The sequence below is a fragment of the Gorilla gorilla genome, chromosome 18, assembly GCF_029281585.2.
Source record: "Gorilla gorilla gorilla isolate KB3781 chromosome 18, NHGRI_mGorGor1-v2.1_pri, whole genome shotgun sequence".
NCBI classification, from domain to species: Eukaryota; Metazoa; Chordata; class Mammalia; order Primates; family Hominidae; genus Gorilla; species Gorilla gorilla.
This window is the reverse complement of record NC_073242.2, coordinates 3,458,755-3,483,768: the sequence shown is the minus strand read 5'-3', so window position 1 is coordinate 3,483,768 and position 25,014 is coordinate 3,458,755. Positions and strand designations below refer to the sequence as shown.

General features: G+C 43.9%; 1 pseudogene; it reads left to right on the top strand.

The window, feature by feature from the left end:
- The window catches only part of LOC129527807 (F-box only protein 25-like), a 76,232-nt pseudogene that overhangs the window by 24,540 nt on the left and 26,678 nt on the right, over positions 1-25,014 (top strand).

The following is a 25,014-nucleotide window of genomic DNA, read 5'->3' as shown; positions in this document are numbered from 1 at the left end:
ACCACCTATGGGCAGAGTTGGTTGCAGCTCAGTGTGTCCATGGGATGTCTTTAGGTTCACCTTGCTTTTCTGTCCCACGCTCACATGTTGGAGCTAAGCTGCATGGAGTGTCCTTCTCCCTGTACGTGTGAGATTAGTCAGCAGTCCTGTCTCCTTCCATATTCTGTCTTTACTTCTGCGACACTATTTCTGGAGAACATTGTATTTGTGCTTTTCCTTTGATATGTTTGTAATTTTCGTTAGAAAAGCCCTTTTAGATTCTAAAGCTTCTACATTCAGTATTTCAATCAATGATAACAAACTGGTGTAAGACTAAATATAAAATACAAACATCAACACATTTCCATAAATTGCTGTTATAATGTCTGCCACAAAAAGTTCAGTTGTTTGTATGTTTTTCAAATGTGCTTTGCTTGTCTTGATGATTTACATCTGTTGGCACTGCTGTTTAAGTCTGTTCTGACAGTGAGAAAGTGACTCATTTGACAAAGGCAGCTGTTTTTTACTAAAAGTGAATACTGGTGAGTGGAAAGGGGCTTGTATACAATTTTCTTGTCAAAGAACGATGACCAGCAAATAAGCAATTTTAGTTCCTTGGATTTGAGCACCACTCTCGCATGCCTCCACCAACCAGCTTGTCTCCACAGAGCTTCCTTCCTCACTTTACACTGAAAATCTGTTATCAGTGTGTGGAAAATAAAAATTTTACACATCTTTAGTTTTGAGGATGTGGATTACTATTTACAGGTTTTTTTATTCTGTAAGGAAGACATTTTTTTAAAAAGTAAAAGGTGTTCCCATTGTTTAGTTATTGCCTTATGATTTGATTTTCTTGTTTCACAAAGAACAGCTTTTAATTAAATGTATTTAAATAGTAAAAATATACATGTCACTTCACCTGGTTCCAGTTAAATGTGTTAACAGTTTATGTGGTTGGTGCTTAATAAAAACATGTTCAGTGCAGTAATAATTAACTTCAGTTAAACCCTTAAACATATAGGGAGTAAACAGAAATGTTGAGTGGTTACTCAGCATGGAGTAAGGGATACATCAAGTCATTGGTCAGTATTGGGTATCATCATGTTCTTACCATCTTTTTTCTGGAGTTTTAATAGCTGTTTTTTAAAAAATCTCTGTTTTAATAAGCCATTTTGATGTTTGAAACTACCTTGGATAAGCATATCAAGACCCTTCAGAGATTCTAAAACATGTTCAGCACTTTCTGGTACAATATTCTCAAAGAACCAGGATACATCTTATTTCTCAAAATGAAACAAAAATGTATTAGACATTACCCCTGTGATTTCAAGCCCACAGTCTGTCACTTTGAAGTATTTGTATCCTTTTACAAAAGAAAAGCCAAATGAAGATCTCCCTGAAAAAATATTTTAATAGAATATGTCTTTATTTCAGTATCTTAAATAGCGAAGATGGAGAAATATTCAATAATGAAGAGCATGAATATGCATCCAAAAAAAGGAAAAAGGACCATTTTAGAAATGACACAAATACTCAAAGTAAGATCATTCTCATTAATTTTATTTTACTTGTTATGTTGAAATACTAAATTACTCTGACAATGCTATCTTATGAAATAAAAGGTGATACAACTATGTAAATAACAGCCCAGTATCCAGCATTGCCTACATATTTAGTGATCAAACTTTTTGCAGCCCAGTGTTTCAGTGGGTAAGATGTGCAAAAACAAAATAAGAGATAGCAAAACCCACAAAACAGCCCATGAATCTGAATGCTTGAATTATGGTCATGAATTCAGCTCAATCTTGAGCAGTGAGGCCAAACTGAGAGGTGTCCTGACTTGAGTTTCGAAGTCACTGAAGATTCACAGCAGGAGACAGACATTCAGAGCTGGAGTTTAGAATGTTAGATGGCAGCAGGGGAAGGCTGGAGGTGGGACCTATCTGTGAGAGGGCATAGAGTTCTATCATGCAGCATATCTGTGAGTTACCAAGACACATGTTAATGTATAGTAGGCTCCCTTACCTCAGGGGATAGACCTCCAGTGGATGCCTGAAACTGTGGATACTACCAAACCTTATGGATACTATGTTTTTTTTTCTGTATATACACACTTATAATAAAGTGTAATTTATAAATTAGGTGCAGTAAGAGATTAACGAGAATAATAATAAAATGAAACAGTTATAGCAAGATGGCCACCATCACTGCTCTTGAATTTTGGGGCTATTATGAAGTGCAATAAGGGTTCTTTAAACACAAGCACTGTGATATCTCAACAGGTGATCTGATAACCAAGACGGCTACTGAGTGACCAAGGGGCGGGTAGTGTAGGACTCGCTTGACAAAGGGAGGATTTGCATCCCAGGCAGGACAGAGCAGGACGGTGTGAGATTTCATGACACCACTCAGAATGGCACACAATTTAAAACTTATGAATGGTTTATTTCTGGAATTTTCCACTTAATGTTTTCAAACCAAAGCTGACTGTGGGTAATTGAAACTGTAGAAGATGAAACTGTGAATATGGGGGGACTACTTTATGAAGAAGATAGGGTCACATGGAGAATACAGTTAGTGTGATTCTTGAAACTTTTAAGATTTATCTGAAAAATTTGTTTCTATGGAGTACTATACACAGCAACAGAAGAATAGAACTTTTTATCAGGGTACATAGGAATGTAGTAATGTAATTGCATTTTATAATCATTTATGTCTTCATATGGCTTCAGTCATTAATAATACTAATTTTCTTCTAAGTTACTAGGACTTGGTACTGTCTGAAATCATTGTTCATATCTTAAACTGATTAAAGAAACAAAGCAATTCTGTTTGCATTCAACCAAGTAAAAGCATTTCTTGTCAATATAGTAAGTCAGATAATTTTGTTAATATGTCCAATTATTTAAATTCCTTTAAAATCTTCATTTTGAAATGATTTGCCAGATTTTAAAAACAAAGGTAATTTTTATTCTAGGTTTTTATCGTGAAAAATGGATCTATGTCCATAAAGAAAGCACAAAAGAAGTAAGTATTCTATTATAAATAAGAGAGTATCTTGTATTGTTTCTGTTGAATATGGAGTCACATTAAATAAATGTATTAATAAAGTTGCATAAAACACATTTCTTTTGCAATATCAGATCTATGGTTCACATTCTGACAGATAATAGCATATGAGGAGCTTTTGAGGCAGTGATTCTCCATTGTGTGTGCTTGCATGTGGTGTGTGGCTGTGTATTTGTGCACACATTGGTGTGTGTTGTGTGTATGGTGTATGTGTGTTGTATGTATGGTGTGTATGTATGGTTGTGCATGTATTTGTGCACACATTGGTGTGTGGGATGTATGGTGTGTGGTGGCATGTGGTATATGTGTGCAGTGTGTGGTTCCTGCCTACCTGTACATATCTGAGTCAACAGCAGGGCTATTTAAACCAAGCATGGACTCCTGCAGTCATACGCATTTTCTCTGTGTTAGCATGAACCCCTGATGCTGATGGGAGTGTGTCCTCCCTGTGGCGTGTTTTGGAGGGCAGGGCATCTGTGAGCCCTCTAATTCCACATAAAGAGTGGCTAACATGAAATTAGTAATTGGGTTGGGTTTGTGCAGAGCCATGTGAACTCTTTCCCTGCCTTTCTTTTGCCAAGTTGGGCTAAAGCTTTTTCATGAGCCATAAAACAAACCAGAGAGCTTCAAGCTGTTTCCTGTTTCTTTACTAGGATCCGGGAAGTTGAGTTCCTTTTATAGTCCTAGAAACTCTGCATTTGCTTTATTTTGCAACAATTGGGGAAAATAATTTAGGGAATTACTGTCTATCATGTTATTTCAGGGTAAGTTAAATATTCCAGAAATGTTTGTAGATGCTCTGAAACTAGTCCAGCTTCCAAGAAACTGAAGGATTAGATTCTGAGAAAGAAAACTTAATCTGTTTGGTTATGGTTAGTGGGTATAGAATGAATCAGATCCTTAATATACACTCGAATACACCATTAGACGATTATTTGACAGAATCTAACCTAGTTTGTAAAAAACAAAATTTAGTGCTCATGAAAGACCATTAAATATTTCATCTGCTCTGTTGCCATACTGATTACAGAACAGAGGATCCCATCCAAGCTAGCATATGCAGGAGAGGAGGATCTTATTGTGAGGCTGTGGGGATGCTCCCTGGAATCCTAGGAACCAGGACCTAACAAGGCTGAGAGGGACCAGAACTAGGACTGGGTGCTGGTGTCCCTGCACCACGTCATGTCTCCACACCCTCACCTGGTATAGAGCAAGTGCCTGCTGCCTGTCCATGCTGGCTGGTGTCTCACCGCTTCCGAGGTTACGTGCTGTGGTTCTAGGTCCAGACATGCTCTTTGTGGTCTGCTCTGTGAATCAGATTTAATTTCCTTTTGTGAGATGGGTGGTGACCTTGGAAAGTGTCTGCTACACCATCGTGTGGAATATCAGCTGTGATGGATTTCAGATTATAATCTATATCAAAATGAGTGTTTCCTTTCCCCAGAGTTCCCAGGAAAATGTTTTCCACATAGCAGGCACTCAGTCAACATATTTGGATGTTTTAAATGAGTATATTTTGCTGAGTTGTGCACCCGTCAGGGCGATTGGGGTTGACGCACAGAAGCACATGAGCCTCTGAGTGTATCGGCTGTTAGAGACAAAGGTGCTATGACTCCAGCTGCTTTCTCTAGGACATCTCAAGTCACCTGTTTGGAATTTGAGACCAATCATCTCATGTTTTCTATTATTGTTTTCCAGCTTACTTATCTCTACAACTTTGACCTGAAAATCTGTAGATTTTACATATTTCAAATATGGAGGATGAAGATGGAGTTTAAAATGACTTCTGAAACCTAATGTGCTAATCTATACAAACCAATACAGGATAAGGGTATATCATGGAAGAAAAACATCTAAGAGAATAGCAGCAGTGTTTACAGTACTGAAAATAAATTGTTTCATTTTCTTCCTTCGGTTCTTGGACCTGTGGGTCTAAGCACCAGTTTTTTTGGTGTGTTGGGTTCCTGGCGTCCGTGCTCCCAGCCTGAAAGCTGCCCATGGTCACATCCAGCACTTGCCTTCAGCCCTCTCCATCCCAATGCTGGTTTTCAGAGGCACCTTCTTGCTACCGAAGCGCCTCTCCCAGCCCTGATCCTTGTGGTTGAGCATACTTCCAGCCTGGGCAGTGCATGGCTGCTCTGGAGAGAAATCCCATGTTATACTTCAAACTCGGGCAGTGCATGCCTCCCCTGCAGAGAAATCCTGTGTTTCAAGTAGATATTTATAACACCTACATCCTTACAATGCAGTTAATCAGATGACTTATGTATTTTTAGTTGCGTAGCCTAGAATGAATCCAGTTTTTTTATGATCTTAGCTTTGACGTCGTCCACACCCCAGTTTGTCCCCAACAAAACAAACCAGCAAGATATTTAATAAATATTTGTCTTTGTCATTACTTCAGCAGGTTGTAAAAAATGTCAGTTAACGGTGTCTCAGGTATACATAAACAGCTTAAATTATTAGCATTGCTACAATTTTACTATACTCTCATCTAAATCTAAAATCAGTCTTCAAAATAAAAACAAATTGTCCTTTGCCAAAAATTTTTTTAATTGCACAATTAATTGACATTAACTGCCAATTCTTTTTGGCTAATTGACTAATTTTAACTTCTGTGTTGCTCTTCCAGAGGCATGGCTATTGCACCTTGGGAGAAGCCTTTAATCGGTTAGACTTCTCAAGTGCAATTCAAGATACCCGAAGGTTCAATTATGTGGTCAAAGTAAGTGTTCTATTTCAAAAACTACTTTGATGACTCTTTTGAGCTACTATATTTTGAAGATTGTAAGTGTACAACGTTTAAGATGCTTTTGGCAGCTTGAAGGTGTGCCTGTTTGCTGTGTATTAATCGAAAAACAAGGGAACAAGTTCAGGAGAAAACAGTGAGGTTGGAGGATTTCTCCAGTATTGGTGGCAGAGGTTGCAGAGCCTCAGTGGGAGCAAACACTCATCTGCCCTGTGGCTCTGTGGTTGCTGAGGATGCCACAAGGTGGTCCCTTGGGGGTTGTACCATGTACCTACATACTGTGTCAGTGATAGAAAGGTCGTGGGATCTTTACCTGATGATTTCACGAATGTTTTCCTTCGTGTTTTTCACAAGGAATGAGGCTTGTGTCACAGAGGAAGAAATAGCTAATAGAAAACGGGAATTTCATACAAAATAGAATTCCACAAAAGCCTTATTGCATTAATGATACCCTTTTGGAAGAAATTTTTATCTTGGGCCACACTCAAAAAGAAAGGATCTTAGCCATATATTCCATTTATTGTTTGCTTTTGTCCAAAGATTAATTACTATGTGGTTTATGCACCTTCATTCTATTATGGATAAAATAGAAGCTATAGTTTATGAAGCTATTAATTTTGTGTTTCTAATGGTTCTGTGAGACATTGGAAAAATGTTTCTTTTAATTGCTTTTAGGCATTTGAAAGTGCTACTGGGAGGACAGAAAATTTAGGGAGTTAAATAATTGTAGGCTTTAGATAATGTTATTTGTTCAGTTTGGTTCTGAGCAGAATTTCCAGGGCTGCTGATGTAACTACTACTTACAACTCCTGTTGTGCTCCATGCTTCACTGAAGCCCAGCCACCACGTGCAGGCTGGACTTGCCCGGTGTTTTCTGAGTCCTCCTTTAGATATTTACACACTGGCCAGCAGGGTGTTCTCGATAGGTACCTTTCTTATAGATGATGAAACGCAGATTTGACTCAGCCTTGTGGAAATTTTCAGGACTTAAGTAGCTGGGAAAAACATCAGCAGAGAGGTCTGTTTAGCAGTAACTATTTCTCCATGTAGCTCTCTGATAGTTCAGACCATACTGAGTTGCTTTATAGTAGCAATTCTTGACCATCTGTCTACATAAAAGGATTTAATTCCTGGTGTGAGTGAGAGAGTAGGATGGAGCACAGGAGGAAGTCATTGGCTCCTGGTGGTTTCTGTGCTTGGTGCCCTGCTCTCTCATCTTTGGTCACTGACTCTGGAGAAGGTGCGAGTATTCTGTGCTTTGTCAGAGGGGGAATCCATAGACCAGGACCAGCATTTTATCAGTTTCAGTCATTTGGACGACTGCATAATTTTTTTTTTGTCTGTGTACCACATACTACTATAATTTGCTGGGTAGCTTTTCTTCAAATTTACTTTTTTAAACAGAAATACCTACTTTAGCCTCATCCTAAACACTAATACCTGTGAAATGGTAAATTTTCTGTCGGTCGTTTGTCTAGTACATATAAAATAAATGCATAACTATAAAAATTAAAATGTGCTGTGCACTCATGTACCAACTAAACTTACCTTGCAACCCTCTTGAGAAGGGCTGTGTTTCTCCAAACCACCTCTCAGAGGTGAAGCGAGGGAACTGGTGAGCTTAGGAAGCAAAAGGGCTGCATTGTTGCATGGCTGTCCCGGCACCCTCAGAGGTCTGTGCATCTCTGTTGATTGCTGCCTTCTAAGCAGGGCCTTGCTTGGCTCATCTGTGCTCCTGCTCTGTGGGAATCCCACCTTCCCTCTCCTGCAGTCGCTCTGGACCTTGCACACCATTCTTCACAAGTCCAGCAAAGTTACCTCTAAAAAGTGATTTGCTCATGCTTACCTTCTGCTAAAAACAAAAACAAGAAGCAGCCTTTGTGACTGTGGTAAAGCCTGAACCTGTGTCTTGCCTTGGATTGGGCTCCTCCATGTCCCCATCCCAATTCTTGCCCTCCCTGGCCCATGCCCAGTGCCCTCTTCTGTTGGCTTTCTTTCAGTGTGTGCTACTTTTTTTTTTTACTTTATCATATGCATTTATCATACATACTGTGCAGGTATTTGGTATTTTTTTTGCTGTTTTAAATGTTTATAGCAACACTTACTACAACAACTGAGAGGATTGTCTTGCAGTTCTACTAAATAATTTGATTTTCCATAATTTAGGCTAAGTTGTCCGTAATGTCACGCAGTATTATTAGAATACCTATAAATAAGAAATGTAGAAGCATTTTTTAAAAATGCTTGATAAAAGGTTGCCTCAGGGACCTGCAGAACTGAGCTCTGTCTGAGCCAGTTTCCATCCAGGCACTGCGCATCCATCCAGAGGGGCACTGCCTCAGGTTGCTCGCTATTCACTGCCTTCTCAAGCAGACCCTTGTCTCCTTCTAGGCCCTCACAATCCAGTGGAGGCGACGAAACTCATCTGCCTCTGTCCCTCTGGGCACGCCTCATGCCAGGTGCATCTGTGGACAGGGGCCATGCTCCTGGGCTTCCAAAGTTGGAGAAAGCTGCCAGGCTCAGGTGGATACATCACAGCAGCTGCTGCCCTCTGAACACAGTGACAAAAGAACACTCTGGGCCTGGAGCCCTGGTCTGGGGCATTGGGCAAGGCTGTTGCACTTCTCTGATCCCATTTCCCCATCTGGGAAGTGCGCTGATTGTATCTCCCTGTGGGCACTGAGGGCTCAGTGTTAGTTTGAGAGCCAGCATCTGGGGTTTGGGCTGTAATTCCCCGTCAGCCCCATAGCTGCGGGGAACCAGGGACTTTGTTGGGATTGCCCTAGGCATCAGTTTAGCTTCCTGCCCGTGGCTTGGGCTCAGCACCTGAAGTAGTCTAGGGGGTAGGTGGTCCTGGTGGGGGCTGGGGCTTTTACCCAGACTGAGGTCACACCCAGAGCCAGAAGTCTTGGTGCCTGCTCTGGGCAAAGGTGCCAGCCTGTGCGACAAGAGCGAAACTCCGTCTCCAAAACAAAAACAAAAAAGCTTGCATCATTTCAAGGGGCTCACATCTCTCTAAGGGCCTGGTAATTGGCTGGCTCTGGCCTGCATCTGGCCCCGAGGGTGTAGGTAACACCCCACCTTACCTGGTTTCTTCCTGCCAGGGCCAATCTTCAGACCTCAGGACTTTGCAGCCTATCCCACCTCCCCTCTGGCAAGCCTTGAGCCCTTGTGGGTCCAGCACTTTTTCCAGGCTGTCTCCTGGTTGTCCTTCTGCCTCGAGGCCTGGCTCATGCTGCTCCCCCTCCCACTCTCTAAGACCCACAAGGACCACTCCACACCCAGCTCAGCCCCATCCCCTCAGATAGTCCTTTCTCTTTCCTCAGGTGGCCAGGTGCATATCTTGGTGTGAGGACCTTCACTGTATCTGGGAATGCCTACTGGTTACCTCGGTAACAGAGAACAAGGCATTTACCTGATATGAGTGTCTTGGTTCACTGTCTACGTGGCTAGGGAGGGAATCAATAATAGGCTTTTCACTTGCTGCTAGGGCCAGTCCTCCTGGCCCCATGGCTCTAGGGATGGAGGACGCTGCAGGAGATGCACTGCTCACTTCCCAGCTGAGGACTGTGGGTCATCTCAGGGCAATTTCACAGTCCCCACATGCCCCACCCCCTCAGCTCTGCAAATACCAAGCAGTGCAGCCTGCCTAGGGGATGATGGGCTCGGGAGTGCCCAGGTAGTGCCCAGAGTGCCCTTGGCAGGCCCCTCACCTAGCTGCTTCCACAGCTCTGTAGCAAGAGTTCTAACCTTTTTTGACCGTGAAGCCTGCTGAGAATAAGAGCTGTGGACTGTTTTCCCAGAAAGGCATGTACATGCTCCCCACACAAAACCTTTCATCGTGGCCAAGCACAGTGGCTCATGTAATCCCAGAACTTTGGGAGGCGGAGCCAGTCGGATCACCTGAGGTCAGGAGTTCAAGACCAGCCTGCCCAACATGGCGAAACCCTGTCTCTATTAAAAATACAAAAAATTAGCCAGGTGTGGTGGCAGCCACCTGTAATCCCAGCTACTCCAGAGGCTGAGGCAGGAGAATCACTTGAACCTGGGAGGCGCAGGTTGTAGTGTGGTGAGATCACGCCACTGCACTCCAGCCTGGGCGACAGGAGCGAAACTCTGTCTCAAAAAACAAAACAAAACAAAACCTTTCATCCTTTCAGGGGGCTCACACCTCCCTAAGGGCCCAGTAATTAAACACTTTGGGCCTGAGGGTGAGAAACTTTGTCTCAGTTCTTCCCCGAGTGATCAGCCCAGGGGTAAGGAAGGAGAAGCCAGAAAGCAGGACCCATGAGAAGGGCCCCCTCCTGGAGTTTGAGGCCCACTCCCTCCTGCCCCTGCCTCTCCTCTGCCCAGGACTCCTCCCTGCTCTGCCCCACTCCTGGGGCCATAACCATGGGGAGCTGTGGTTTTCTACAGGCCCCTGGGCACAAAGTGGGCAGGCTAACCTGGAGGTGATCAGAGTAACATGGCAGGAAGTGAGGGGGAAAGCCACCCTGGAACTGCGCCTCTCTGCCCCCTGACGTCACTGGCGTGCACTCCTCCCTCCCCTCACTCAGGCAGTGGCATGAGTTCCATGTGAGCGCTGTCCTGCTCCCTCTGCTGCGTCTTTTTTTTCTTGGGGCTGCCATAACACTTTCCCTTCCCCAGCCCTGCCAACCTGGTGGGACATTGGGCTTCCCTCTCACAGGGTCCTGGGGACAGGCCCATCCTTTATCATACCCACAGAGAGACCGTTTTTTTCTTCAGGACCTGGGGAGCAGCCAGGTTCCATGAGTTAAATGCAGATCTGAACCAAGCTGGGATTGGGGTATACACTCTCCTCTACTGAAAAGTAGCTAGGGATTCCAACTAGGTGAGAAGGAGAGTGGGGCAGAGCCAGACCAGACAAGGACTGATCACCTGGAAGAAGCCTGCCATCAAAGGTCTTGGCAAATGCTGGGTGCAGTGGCTTACTCCTGTAATACCAGCACTTTGCGGGGCTGAGACAGGTGGACTACTTGAGGCAAGGAGTTCGAGTCCAGCCTGGGCAACATGGCAAAACCGCATCTCTACTAGAAATACAAAAATTAGCTAGGCATGCTACACTCCTGTAATCCCAGCTACTCAGGAGACTGAGGCAGGAGAATCCCTTGAACTGGGGAGGCAGAGGTCGGAGTGAGCCAAGATTGTGGCCCTGCACTCCAGTCTGGGAGACAGAGTGAAACTGGCCTCAAAAAAAAAAAAAAAAGAATATGGCCTTGGCAGAGAGGGGCCAGCCCAGCAGTGCCTTCCCTTGGGTTTCTCCTGGGTAGGCCTCTGCCATGAGGAGGTGCTTCCTTCTGCCTGTCCATGGCCCACAGCAATGGAATGTCTGCTTCTGGGGGTTGGGTGGGAGACTGCTGGCAGAACTGGAAACCTTCAGTTGGGGTTTTTTTGTTTTGTTTTGTTTTCGAGATGGAGCATCGCTCTGTCACCCAGGCTGGAGTGCAGTGGTGGAATCTCAGTTCACTGCAACCTCCGCCCCCCTGGGTTCAAACAATTCTCCTGTCTCAGCCTCCTGAGTAGCTGAGATTACAGGCATGTGCCACCATGCCTGGCTAGTTTTTGTGTTTTTTGTATAGATGGCATTTCACCATGTTGGCTGGGCTGGTCTCGAACTCCTGACCTCAAGTGATCCACCCACCTCGGCCTCCCAAAGTGCTGGGATTACAGGCATGAGCCACTGAGCCCCGCCCCTTCAGGGGGGTTTTGAGGCTTCACTACAATACTAGTTTCCTGTGGCTGCTACAACAAATTACCACACACTTAGTGACTTAAAACAACCAAAATGTATTCCCTTACAGGTCTGAAGGCCAGAATTCTACAGTAAGTCCTACTGAGTCAAGGTGAGAGCAGGGTCGGTGGCTTCTGAGGCTCTGCGGGAGAATCTGTTTCCTGGCCGTAGAGGTGGCCTGCACTCCTCAGCTTGTGCTGCCCATCTCGAATGACTGGAGTTTCCTGCTTCTGTCACTACACCTCCCACCCTCTCCATCACCTGCTCTGCTCTTATAAGGATCCGAGTGAGTACATCAACCCCAAAAGCCAAAGGCCCTTAACTTCATTATATCTGCAAAGCCCCTTTTGCCATATAAGGTCATGTTCACCAGTTACCGGGATTAGGATATGGGCATCTTGGGGGCATCAGCCTGCTACAGCTAGGCTGCAAAACTGTTACACCCTCCTGGTGTTTCAATGATTGGGAGAAAAAGGGTTGGCATTTTTTGCTTAGGGGTCCCTCTTAAACTTGTATCTGGAAGGTCGGGGGTCCCTGTTAACCTTGTGTTTTTGTTTTTGTTTTTTTGAGGTGGAGTCTTGCTCTGTCATCCAGGCTAGCAGTGGCGTGATCTTGGTTCACTGCAATGTCTGCCTCCTGGGTTCAGGTGATTCTCCTGCCTCAGCCTCCTGAGTAGCTGGGACTACAGGCACCCGCCACCATGCCCTGCTGTTTTGTATTTTTGGTAGGGACGGGGTGGGGGTGGGGTTAGGGGAGGGGGGTTTTGGCTATGTTGCCCTGAGCTCAAAGCGATCCGCCTGCCTCTGCTGCCAAAGTGCTGGGATTACAGGCCTGCACCACTGCACCCGGCTGCTGTAAAGTCTTATTTCACACAGCTGAGACATGTTTTAGGAAGTCTGCTAAAAGACCCCTGGAGACCGCCTCATTGTGACCTCCCTGTTATTGTGTTTAATTTAATTGAACTTTTCTGCCCTCCTGCTTTTCAGCTTCTCTAATAGTCTCCCATTAAACCAATTCTAAGAACCACCAAAAAGGGGAAATTTTTTCTTGAAAGCAGTAAAATGATATGGACTGTTAGAATGTAAAATATATGAAATCAGTCATTATACGTTAGTGCTGCTCTGACATAGGGACGTATTATTGAGAAGCAACTTTTGCTTGATTTTCAGAGAAATGGAATCGTCGTATCGCTGATCTACGTAAACAAACTGAAGAATTGTCTGAAAGAAAATATGGTATGTCTAAACTGGAAAAGTCCTGTAATCTTATGTTCATGGGCATTTACACAATGGAGTTACTGTTCATCATGGGGGTACTGTGGACAAGCCCAGGGCTGCCGGCGAGTCATGCCATCCTTACACGTTTCTCCTTGTAAGGTGCTTTGTAGTGTCTACACACTTTGTTTCTAGATTGCTGCAAAGCTGAGGAAAAGTTGTATTTCTTTAGTTATTAGTTAGCGTTTCTTTTAAACTTTCAGTATGGAGATTGGAAATTTATTTACATATTTATTGCAAAACCCTAGATCTTAGGGATTTCATTGAATTATTTATTTATTTATTTTTGAGACGGAGCCTCACTCTGTCACCCAGGCTGGAGTGCAGTGGCATGATCTCGGCTCACTGCAACCTCTGCCTCCCGGGTTCAAGCAGTTCTCTGCCTCAGCCTCCCGAGCAGCTAGGATTACAGGCACCAGCCACCACGCCTGGCTGATTTTTGTGTTTTTAGTAGAGACAGGGTTTCATGATCTTGGCTAGGCTGGTCTTGAACTGCTGACCTCCTGATCCACTCACCTCAGCCTCCCAAAGTGCTGGGATTACAGGTGTGAGCCGCCATGCCTGGCCAAATATTATTTTTTTAAATGAATTGTTTCTCTTAGTCTGCTTTGTTAAATTTGGAATTCATCTGGGCGCGGTGGCTCACACCTGTAATCCCAGCACTTTGGGAGGCCAAGGCAGTCAGATATCTAGGTCGGGAGTTCGAGACCAGCCTGACCAACATGGAGAAACCCCGTCTCTACTAAAAATACAACATTAGATGGGTGTGGTGGCGCATGTCTGTAATCCCAGCTATTCGGGAGGCCAAGGCAGGAGAATCGCTTGAACCCAGGAGGCAGAGGTTGCGGTGAGCCGAGGTTGCACCATTGCACTCTAGCCTGGGCAAAAAGAGCAAAACTCCATCTCAAAATAAGTAAATAAATAAAATGTTCAGTACTCACCAAGGTGCCCCTATTGTCTCTACTTTTATCTTGATGCATCACTGAATTGATGTTAGATTTCAAATTCATCATTGCCCTGATACTATTCTATCCTGAAGCCACCTTTATATAGTGATGAAAGAAATTAGCAATTTGTTATTATCCTCTCTCTGTTGGTATACATCAAATGCTCACCTAAAAAGAGGAACAACCAGTGGAAAACATGATGTTTTTATTTGGGTGACTATTTACTTGTAACCTACTAGCAAACTATGAAATTGTATGATATGCAGAATTTTAACTGAATTGCTTTAAGTGAACATTTAAACATGATAAACAATATTGATGGTATTTATGTTAATGTACTTAAAATGAACATTTTTCTTCATTATGAGTAATATAACCTACTCCTCAAAACCTAGCACTAAATTTGCTAATGAATTCAATAACATTTCCATAATATTTTTAGTTACATGCTTAAGGTTCTCTTAGTGTTTCTCCCACTTTTTAATAGCTTATGCCTTTTTCACCTTTGGTTTTTTTTTGGTTCATTTTAAAGCAAAAACCTCACAACATGTGATATCTGGAAACACTGTAACCTAGTGGTAAGACCATAGGCCCTGGGGACACAGGCTGGCCACGTCTCTTCTCCTGTCTGAGCTTTAGTATCCTCTTTTGTGGTCATGAGAACTGAAGATCTGTCCCGAAGATTTGATAAGATAATAAAGTGCTTCACATAATACCAGACATATAAATACACAGTAAATGCTTCCTCCTTATATTTTTATTGATTGATTGATTGAGACAGAATCCTGCTCTCTTGCCCAGGCTGGAATGCAGTGGCGTGATAATGGTTTCTGCAACCTCCACCTCCTGGGTTCAGGCAATTCTCCTGCCTCAGCCTCCCGAGTAGCTGGGATTACAGGTGCCTGCCACCATGCCCAGCTAATTATTGTACTTTTAGTACAGACGTGGTTTTACCATGTTGGCCAGGCTGGTCTCGAACTCCTGACCTCATGATCTGCCTGCCTCGGCCTCCCAAACTGCTGGGATTACAGGTGTGAGCCACTGTACCCAGCCTGTCTTTTCTCTTCACACCCGCAGTTCATGATGAAATATTAAATATGTACTAGTGGATATTACTTTGCTGAATATTGCCTAGTGAATATTAAGTATTCTCACCTTTCAGACATGAACTTATGAATTCAACAGGTGAAGATTTACAACTTGATAAATCAGCTTTGTGAGGTACGTCTTCAGTCTTAAGTCAGATTAGAAGATTATGTGAGGTAATTAACACTTAACATTGATTTAATGGTAGCTTCCACATGAAATAGTATGCCTCTAAGTATTAATTATGTCCTAAGACAGGAGAATTCATGTTGTCAAAATTCTCATACTCTCTAGAACAATAAACTCATTTTCTTTTTATTAGTAAATATTGCATTTATGGGTAGACAAAACTGAACGAACAATATTTGTTCTACTTTTGAGATGCAAGATTCATCTGGCATAATGCATTGAACAGGTTATTATTGAAGTCTACACCAGTCAACTGAATAAGCATTCATCAAATGCCCATGATATGCAGGGCATAAGTTTTCTTTTAGAGTATGGAACCATGCATATTATCTTTTAATTAGATGATTTAGTTAGATATGTTTTTAAATAACTAGAAATATAATTGATTTTCTTGTTTTGGCTCTGGAGTGGAGTGGGGACGAAACAGAATGGATCCACACTGTTTAGATTTACTAAAATGGAAGGATTGCAGCAAGATCATATCCCTAGTCTCCCCATAGCAAATGTCACCTGCTAGCTGTTTTTTTTTTTTTTTTTTTTGGAGGTTGAAGTTTTGTTCTGTCGCCCACGCTGGAGTGCAGTGGTATGATCTCAGCTCATGGCAAGCTCACCTCCTGGGTTCAAGCAATTCTCCCTGCCTCAGCCTCCTAAGTAGCTGGGATTACAGGCCTCTGCCACCACGCCTGCCTAATTTTTGTATTTGTAGTAGAGTTGGGGTTTCACCATGTTGGCCAGGCTGGCCTTGAACTCCTGACTTCAGGAGATTCACCTGCCTCAGCCTCCCAAAGTGCTTGGGATTATGGGTGTGTCACTGCACTTGGATTTAATGGGATATTTCACTACAGACTTTGGTAAACAGAATATTAGCATTTTTGGTGTTCTTTTTATTTTACTCATACTATTTTTCTTTGGACTCAATCACAATAACAGAATTAAAGATCAAAGTGTAAAAGTTAAAGACCAGTACAGATTCAATAATTATTCTTTTCTACATACTGTGTTTAAATGATATCCCTTTTTCTTTTTGTTCTTATAGCTCAAGCTGTAAAAGCCAAAGGTCCGGTGATAATCCCATACCCTTTTTTCCAGTCTCATGTTGAAGATTTTTATGTAGAAGGCCTTCCCAAAGGAATTTTTTTTCTTGTTTTTTTTTTTTGAGATGGAGTTTTCACTCTTATCGCCCAGGCTGGGGTGCAATGGTGCAACCTTGCTGGTCACTGCAACCTCTGCCTCCTGGGTTCAAGAAATTCTCCTGCCTTAGCCTCCCAAGTCGCTGGGATTACAGGTGCCCACCACCACACCAGGCTAATTTTTGTATTTTTAGTGGAGATGGGGTTTCACCATGTTGGCCGGGCCAGTCTTGAACTCCTGACGTCAAGTGATCTTCCCGCCTGGACTCCTGACATCAAGTGATCTTCCCGCCTCGGCCTTCCAGAGTGCTGAGATTACAGACGTGAACCCATGCCTGGCCAGGAATTTTGTTTTTTAGGAAGGCTTTCTACTAATGGAATTCCTGGCCTTGAGAGGATGTTACTTTCGAAGGAAAGGATTTTTTTGTTATTAAAAGGTAAGATTCCTGGATTCTTATTGGACTGTTATCTCTGTTATGAGTAATCCATCTTTAGTCATTCACCACTAGGGTTGTATTTAATTAAGTCTGAGTTATTTTATGGTGGTTTTGTTTTGTTTTGTTTTGTTTTTACCGAATTTTGTTCTCATTGCCGTGGCTTGAGGGCAATGATGTGATCTCAGGTCACCACATTCTCTGCCTTCCAGGTTCAAGCAATTCTCCTGCCTCAGCCTCCTGAGTAGCTGGATTTACAGGCATGCGCCACCATGCCTGGCTAATTTTTTGTATTTTTAGTAGAGATGGTGTTTCACCATGTTGACCAGGCTGGTCTAGAACTCCTGACCTTGGGTGATCCACCCGCCTTGGCCTCCCAAAGTGCTGGGATTACAGGCATGAGCCACTGCGCCCAGCCTGGGCCTGCTTCTTTCTCTTTTTCTTTTTTTTTCATTAGCAGCTTAAAATTGGTGCCTTATTCAGACACAAGCAAAAGGACATTAACCCAGCTTTGGAAATAGGTGAGAGCCCATCTATGATTTTCCTAGTTTCTCCTCCCCCTTTGCTTTTTGCTCTCTTGTTAGTATATTAATTGTTTTCACTCTCTGAATCTTTTTTCCCCATTTCTTTGGCAGACATTTTTACTTGTCTTGGAAGAGTAGGTGAAGAGCTGTTTTTAGGACTCTTTGAAAGGGTACAGTATGGGTGACAGTCTTGGCTAATGGTAACATCCAGGGAGCTGGGGTCAGCGTGAGCTGGAATCAGTTCAAATTAGCAAAGCACTGGCACTCAGTGGCAGGAATACAAGTGACTGCAAAGTGTTAAACACATCTGGAAAGGGATACTGACATCATCCTCAGAATCTGTGGGGAGTTCACATAGCCAGTTAAGACCCATTCCTCTTTGACCCTATAAAGATTCTTTAAAGAATAATACCCTTAGTGGTTTTCTAGCCAGCTTGCCTGCTCATTTATCTTTGAGGACGACATGCCTTGTGGAGCTCCACACGCCCCAGAGGGGTATGGATTCTGCATTTAAAAGTGCTGAAGCTGAGAGACTGGGTCTTGGTGGACCCCGAGAGTTCTGTTTCTCCTCTACTCATTGTTCCTTTTTTTCCCAACAGCTGGCATTGCTGTTTAAATGGGTTGTTCTTTGCTGTTTTAAGTTGTTTTGTAGTGGTGTGTCAGGATTTGGGTTTTCTTAATACTTTCCAAGCTGGTGACTTGAGTGGTGGTTAGGGAGGAAATGTTTTAGGGCTGTTCTGGAGCTATTGAGGTCAGGTGTCTAGATACTCCCAGCTTGTCTGTTGAGGAGAATGCTGTTCTCATTGTGCTGCCTTTGGTGGTGCTGTGTGTGGCTCTTTAGATGTGGGTGGAGGTGAGCTGGGGGAGTTAATGAGATCTTTTTTAGGTGCTTTTGATAAAGTAGCCTGCACTACAGGATTCACTGTGACTTTTTTCCTTAACCTATGCATTTCTCTCTGCTAGCTTTTGCTGTCTTTCTCATGCCTTTGATTTTCCCAGCTCCTCTTAGTTGAATTAACCTAAGTGCTCTGCTATGGTTTAAATGTGTCCCCCAAAGTTTGTGTGCTGGAAACTCAATCCTCAATGCAACAGTTGGGATGTGGGGCCTAATAAAATAGCCTTCATGAATGAGTTAATGTTATGGTGGTAATAGATTAGTAATCACAGAGTGGGCTTATTATAAAACAGAGTTCAGCCCCTTTTGCCCTCTTGCTTTCTTGCACTCTCTTTTCCTTCTGCCTTCTGTAGTGGGATGATGCAGCAAGAAGACCCTTACCAGATGCAGGCCCCTCAACCTTGGACTTCCTAACATCCAGAACTGTTAAGAAATAAAATTTATTCCTTTCCTTTCCTTTTCTTTCTCCTTTCCCTTCTCTTCCCTTTTCTTCCCTTCCCCTCCCTCCCTCTCTCTCTCCCTCCCTCCCTCCTTCCCTCCCTTCCTCCTTCCCTCTTTCTCTCTTTCCCTTCCTTCCTTTCCTTCTTTCCCTTCCTTCCTTTCCTTCCCTCCTTCCCTTTTTCCTTCCTTCCCTCCCTTCCTTTTTTCTTTCCTTCCTTTTTTCCTTTTTATAAATTATGCAGTCTGTGGTATTCTTTTATAGAAGCATGGAATGGACAAAGACTCCATTTTCAAGAGCAAGCACTTTTGTAGTTTCTGAGTGAATTATGACTGCAAAGGAAGTTCTATAGGTAGCCCCAGATCCACTACCTAGGAAGCATGCTACCAAGCAGACCTAGGATCTAGGATTTGATCAAGTGCTGGGCAACATGATACCTCTGCAATTTAGCATTTCCCTATATACCTCCAGTTGGCTCAGCCCATTAGGGCTAAAACTACCCCTCATATCCTGGTGTCTCTTGTAGGCAGAAGCCTTGCCTAAACCCTAAGCGGCTTGGCTCACATTCTGTCTTGTGGTTTTTTTGTAGGGGGTTCAAATATACACAAAAGAAATATGTTGAACCTCCATGCACCCAACCCGCAGATTAAGCAGTTACCTCCATTTTTCCAGATTTGTTTCGTCTGCCTCAATCTCCCTAAAAACTTATGTTTGTACAGGAAAGACTGAATAAATAGCTAATTCTCCACCCTACCTCTCATCTTAAGTCACTTTTCAGAGTAGTAAGTTGGTGACCTAGTAACCTTCCCTCTAGTGACCAGTAGTTTTTTTTCTGAATACCATTATGAACTCATAGATTATTGTTTGCATTTTATGTATTTCAGGCCATTGCAGTCTTTATTGTTTTGGATGTTTACATTGTCTCATCTAGGTTAATAATTATCTCTTCAAGTTGACTTTCATGTCTTTTTGACGTGATCCTGTTGGACTTTGATGGCTTCCTTGCTTTCTGGCAAAAAAGATGTCCCAGGATCAATATACTGCACCATACATGGAGTCAGCCATTTCTCTAGGGAACCTTGATTCCTTTTAGTAGAGAACACAGTTTGAGGTCTTGGACTGAATGACTTTTGTGAACCTCCTCTCCTGAGACTACAGGCTGCATCCCTGCATATGGCCCGTTTGGAGCTCTTGCTGGGCACCAACAGATCTCCTAAAACTGCTATGTAGTTCTGCCTCACTCTTACAAAGATTCATCTCTTGAGAGTTTTGTGCTCTACCCCCAGATGTGGTCTTTCTGGTTCTGAAGCTTTTGCTTCAGTCACCCTGAATTTTGCCAGCCCTATGCATGCTATACCTTGGATTGCCAACTTGCCCTCACTGAAGCCAGTTTCTCTGGTTAGAATAGTTGCCCAAACCCATGCCTAATACTCTAGTAAACAAGGTTCTACCTAAGTTCATCAGCCTCCCTAAGTTCTGGAATTACAGGCTGCCACCCTGCCCAGCCTTCACCAACATTTGCCATTATCTGTTTTTTTTTCTTCCTTTATACCTTACAGCAGTATAAGAACAAGTGTCTTCAATTATAGGAAACAGTATAATCCCAGGGCATTGGGAGGCTAAGACAGGAAGATGTCTAGATGCCAGGAGTTTTTGTTGTTGTTGTTGTTGTTTTGTTTTTGTTGTTGTTGTTGTTGTTGACAGAGTCTTGCTCTGTCACCCAGGGTGGAGTGCAGTGATGGGGTCCACTGCAACCTCCACCTCCCAGGTTCAAGTGATTCTCCTGCCTCAGCCTCCCAAGTAGGTGAGACTACAGGTACACGCCACTACTGCCCAGCTAGTTTTTGTATTTTTGATAGAGTCAGAGTTTCACCATGTTGGCCAGGCTGGTCTCGAACTCCAGACTTCAGGTGATTTGCCTGCCTTAGCTTCCCAAAGTGCTGGGATTACAAGCATGAGCCACCATGCCCAGCCTGATGCCAGGAGTTTTAGACTAGCCTGGGCAACATAGCAAGACCTTGTCTCTACAGAATATTTAAAAATCAGCCAAATGTGGTGGTGCCTGTGTATAGTCTCTCTCCCTCTCTCTCTTTTTTTTTTCTTTCTTTTTGTGACATGGTCTGGCTCTGTCACCCAGGCTGAAGTGCAGTGGTGTGATCATGGCTCACTGCAGCCTGAAACTCCTGGGATCAAGTGATCAATCCTCTCACCTCATCCTACCAAGTAGTAGGGACCACAGGTGTATGCCACCCAGGTCTTGCTATGTTGTCCAGGCTGGTCTTGAGCTCCTGGCCTCAAGCAATCCTCTCACCTTGGCCCCCCACAGTGCAGGGATTACAGGTATGAGCCACCATGCCTGGCCCCTACCCTGCCTACTGAGAACCAAAAGAAGGACCCAAATTCTCCTTAGCTCAACTCGAGCCATTTCCTGATTGCTTCATCAGCAAGGAGCTGGTTATTGGGCTGTCCAGGCCTCCCAAGCAGCACAGAAATGAGGTGAAGGAGTTTTCCTGTTGCTCCACTCTGTAAGGAGTTGGAGGGTGATGTTTACTCATTTGCAGAGAGAGATGCCTTGTAGGCACCTCAGGATGGAGAGGACCCTGATTCCAATGTCCTTTTTTTCTTCAGAAACAGGACCTTGCCCTGTCACTCAGGATGGAGTTCAGTGGTCCTATCATGGCTCATTATAGCCTCAAACTCCCAGGCTGAAGCAATCCTACCATGTCAGCCTTCCCGTAGCTGGGACTACAGGTAAGCATCGTGACACTCAGTGAATTTTGTTTTTATTTTGTTGTAGAGATGGGACCTCAGTATGTTGCCACGGCTGACCTTGAACTCCTGCACTCAAGGGATTTTCCTGCCCTGGCCTCCCAAAGTATTGGTATTACAGGCATGAACCATTGTGCCCACCGTCTCTGGTTCTTAATCTTCTGCCTCCCTCTTCCAGTTTTAAAGAATGCTTGTAATTACATGGGCTCTCCTAGATACTCCAGGATAATCTTGTTTTAAGGTCAGCTGATGAGCAACATTAATTTTATCTGCACTCTTAATTCCCCCTTCCTATGTAATTGTGCTGTGTAACATAGGACATGAGCAATTGGTGGTGGTGGGGGTTATTACTTTGGCCACCACAGTAACTATTTTATGCCAGGTACTCAGCTAAGCACTGATGAATTAAGCATGAATAACACACACTCCCTAATCTCCATCCATTCATGGGAGGAGCACTTCACCTGCCATGCTCCTGAGAATCTCGGGAGTCAAAGAAGTCTTCTATGAGGAGGTGATGCCAAAGCGGACAAGTGACAGAGGAGTCGAAGCTAGCTAGGAAGAGAGTAGAGGTTTAAGGGGAAGCATATTATAAGCAGAGGATATTACCCACTTCAGAGACTCCCAGAGGAGAAAGAGTGTGTGTTCAAGGGGCAGATGAGGCTCAGTTGGACTCCATAGCAGATGAAATGGAGAGGGGCAAGCAGTGAGGCTGCCTTGCAAGGCAGGGCAGAGCAGGGGCTGTTAAGGAGTTTGGACTTAATCCCTGAGGCAAGGAGAAGTGATGTAAATGGGGGAGTAACATGATGAGATTAATGGATTAGAGACATGGCTCAGGCTGCTATAGAGAAGGCACCAGGGAGAGCAGATGGCTCAATGGGTGTGCAGGAGAACTCTCCCTGAGTTTAGGGAGAGGTTTTTAAAACAGAAGAAGTTTGAGTAATTTAAATGATGATGGGAAGGAGCTAAAAGTGGGGGATAAGTTAAAGATACAGGAAAGTGGGAGGAAGAACCGACAAGTGAGGTTCCAGAGAGGGCAGGAGAAGAGGAGATTCCCATAGGGGGATTAACACTTTCTTTTCTTTTTTCTTTCTAAGACAGGGTCTCACTTTGTCGCCTAGGCTGGAGTGCAGTGGCACAATCTTGGCTCACTGTAGTGTAGACTTCCCAGGCTCAAGGGATTTCTCCCACCCCAGACTCCCAAGTAGCTGGAACTACGGGTGTGCACCACCACCACACCTGGCTAATGTCTCTTTTTTTTGGTAGACACAGAGTCTCACTATTTAGCACTGATTGGTCTCCAACTCCTGGCCTCAAGCTATCCTCCTGCCTAGGCTTCCCAAATTGCTGGGATTACAGGCATGAGCCACAATGCCTGGCTTCTGCTAGTTCCGTATTCTCTAGAGTTGTCTTTACTTTGTGCTAGTGTGTCCCTCATTGTGCTGATCCTCTATAAAAATTAATACCTTTTTTTTGTTGTTGTTGAGATGGAGTTTCACTCTTGTTGCCCAGGCTGGAGTGCAATGGCGCTATCTCAGCTCAGCGCAACCTCCACCTGCCGGGTTCAAGCGATTCTCCTGCCTCAGCCTCCCGAGTAGTTGGGATTACAGGCATGTGCCACCATGCCCAGCTAATTTTGTGTTTTTAGTAGAGATGGGGTTTCTCTATGCTGGTCAGGCTGGTCTCGAACTCCTGACCTCAGGTGATCTGTCTGCCTTGGCCTCCCAAAGTGCTGGGATTACAGGCATGAGCCATTTTGCCTGGCCAAAATTAATACTTTTTATATTAAATTTACATGTATATATATATATGCGTTTTTTCTTTTTGATACCAGGTCTCACACTGTCACCCAGGCTGGAGTACAGTGGCACAACCTCTGCTCACTGCAGCCTCCACCTGCCAGGCTCAAGCAATTCTCCTGCCTCAGCCTCCCGAGTAGCTGGGATTACAGGTAAGTGCCACCACACCCAGCTGATTTTTGTGTTTTTTGTAGAGACGAGGTTTCGCCGTGTTTCCCAGACTGTTCTCAAGCTCCTGAGCTCAAAGCAGTCCACCCACCTTGGCCTCCCAGAGTGCTGGAATTACAGGTGTGAGCCATCTTGTTCATTCTAGTTTAAACTTTTGAGTGGTTTGTGTCTCCTGATTGGACTCCTACAAATACAGAATTGATGCTAGGAAGGGTACCAGGAGATAGACGCACACAGATGGGATTTGGGAATAGGTTTGGTTATCCAAGGAGCAGTGCTGAGCTCCTTGCTAATGGGATATGGGATGCTGGTGATTTCCAGGAAGTGAGCTCACAATGACTCAAGCTGCCACATACTGTTGATTGTGAAATGCCAGTTGAAGCATATGTCCTGTGAGCTTAGGGGTGCTACAAGTTGACCACTGCAGCAGTAAAGATGACTCTGAAGAATGGCGTGGGATGGATCCTTTCAAATGCACTTGAGCAGCGGTCTCCAACCACAGGGCCACAGAGCTGGAGGTGAGCAGCAGGCGAGTGAAGGGAAACTTCATCTGTATTTCTAGCCCCTCCCATCGCTTGCATGACCACCTGAGCTCCATGTCCTGTCAGATCAGCAGCAGCATTAGATTCTCATAGGAGCACAAACTCTGTTGTGAAGTGTGCATGTGAGGGATCTAGGTTGTGTACTCCTTATGAGAATCTAATGCCTGATACTCTGTTACTGTCTCCCATCACCCCAGATGGACAGTCTAGTTGCAGGAAAACAAGCTCAGAGATCCCACTGAGTCTACGTTATAGTGAGTTGTAAAATCATTTCATTATATATTACTATGTAGTAATAATAGAAATAAAGTGCACAATATATGTAATGCACTTGAATCATCCTGAAATTATTCCCTCACTCCCAGTCTGTGGAAAAATTGTCTTCCACACATTCACTCTGTTTTTTGGTAGAGGCAGGGTCTTAATATATTGCCCAGGCTGATCTCAAACTCCTGGCCTCAAGTAATATACCTCTCTCAGCCTCCCAAATTGCTGAGATTACAGGCATAAGCCACCACCTTCAACCAAGACTTTCTTAAACCAAATAAAAATTAAGTGAGATTGCTTGAGCCCAGGTGGTCAAGGCTGCAGTGAGCCTGATTGCACCACTGCACTCCAGCCTAGGTGACAGAATGAGACTGTCTCAAAAAATAAAATAAAATACAAATTAACCCTTTATGACATTCCCAGTAAATTCCTAAGTGTTCCCCACAAGTCTTTGAATTCTGTTTAATTTTCACATAACATTTAAGACATTTAAGAACTTATGTCTGTCTGTGTCATCCCTTTATGTCAAAAGATGTCTTTTTGTCACTTCCAGCTGGATCTACCATGAAGGACTTCTGAATCCAGGAAGAGAGACTGACTGGGCAACATGTTATTCAGGTACAAAAAGATTTGGACTGTAACTTAAAAATGATCAAATAATAGTGCATGCATCAAGTGCAATGGGAAGCTCTTCTGGAGAGTGAGAGAAGCTTCCAGTTAAGGTGACATTGAAGCCAAGTCCTGAAAGATGAGGAAGAGTTGTATGAGAGTGGGGAGGGAAGGGGGAGGTGGAGGGATGGGGAATGGGCCGGGATGGAATAGCGCAAACTGCCCGGGAAGGGAAACCAGCACCGTACAGACCTGAACGACGAAGATGGCATATTTTGTTCAGGGAATGGTGAATTAAGTGTGGCAGGAATGCTGTGTAGACACAGTAATTTGCTTGTATGGAATTTTGCCTGAGAGACCTCATTGCAGTTTCTGATTTTTTGATGTCTTCAT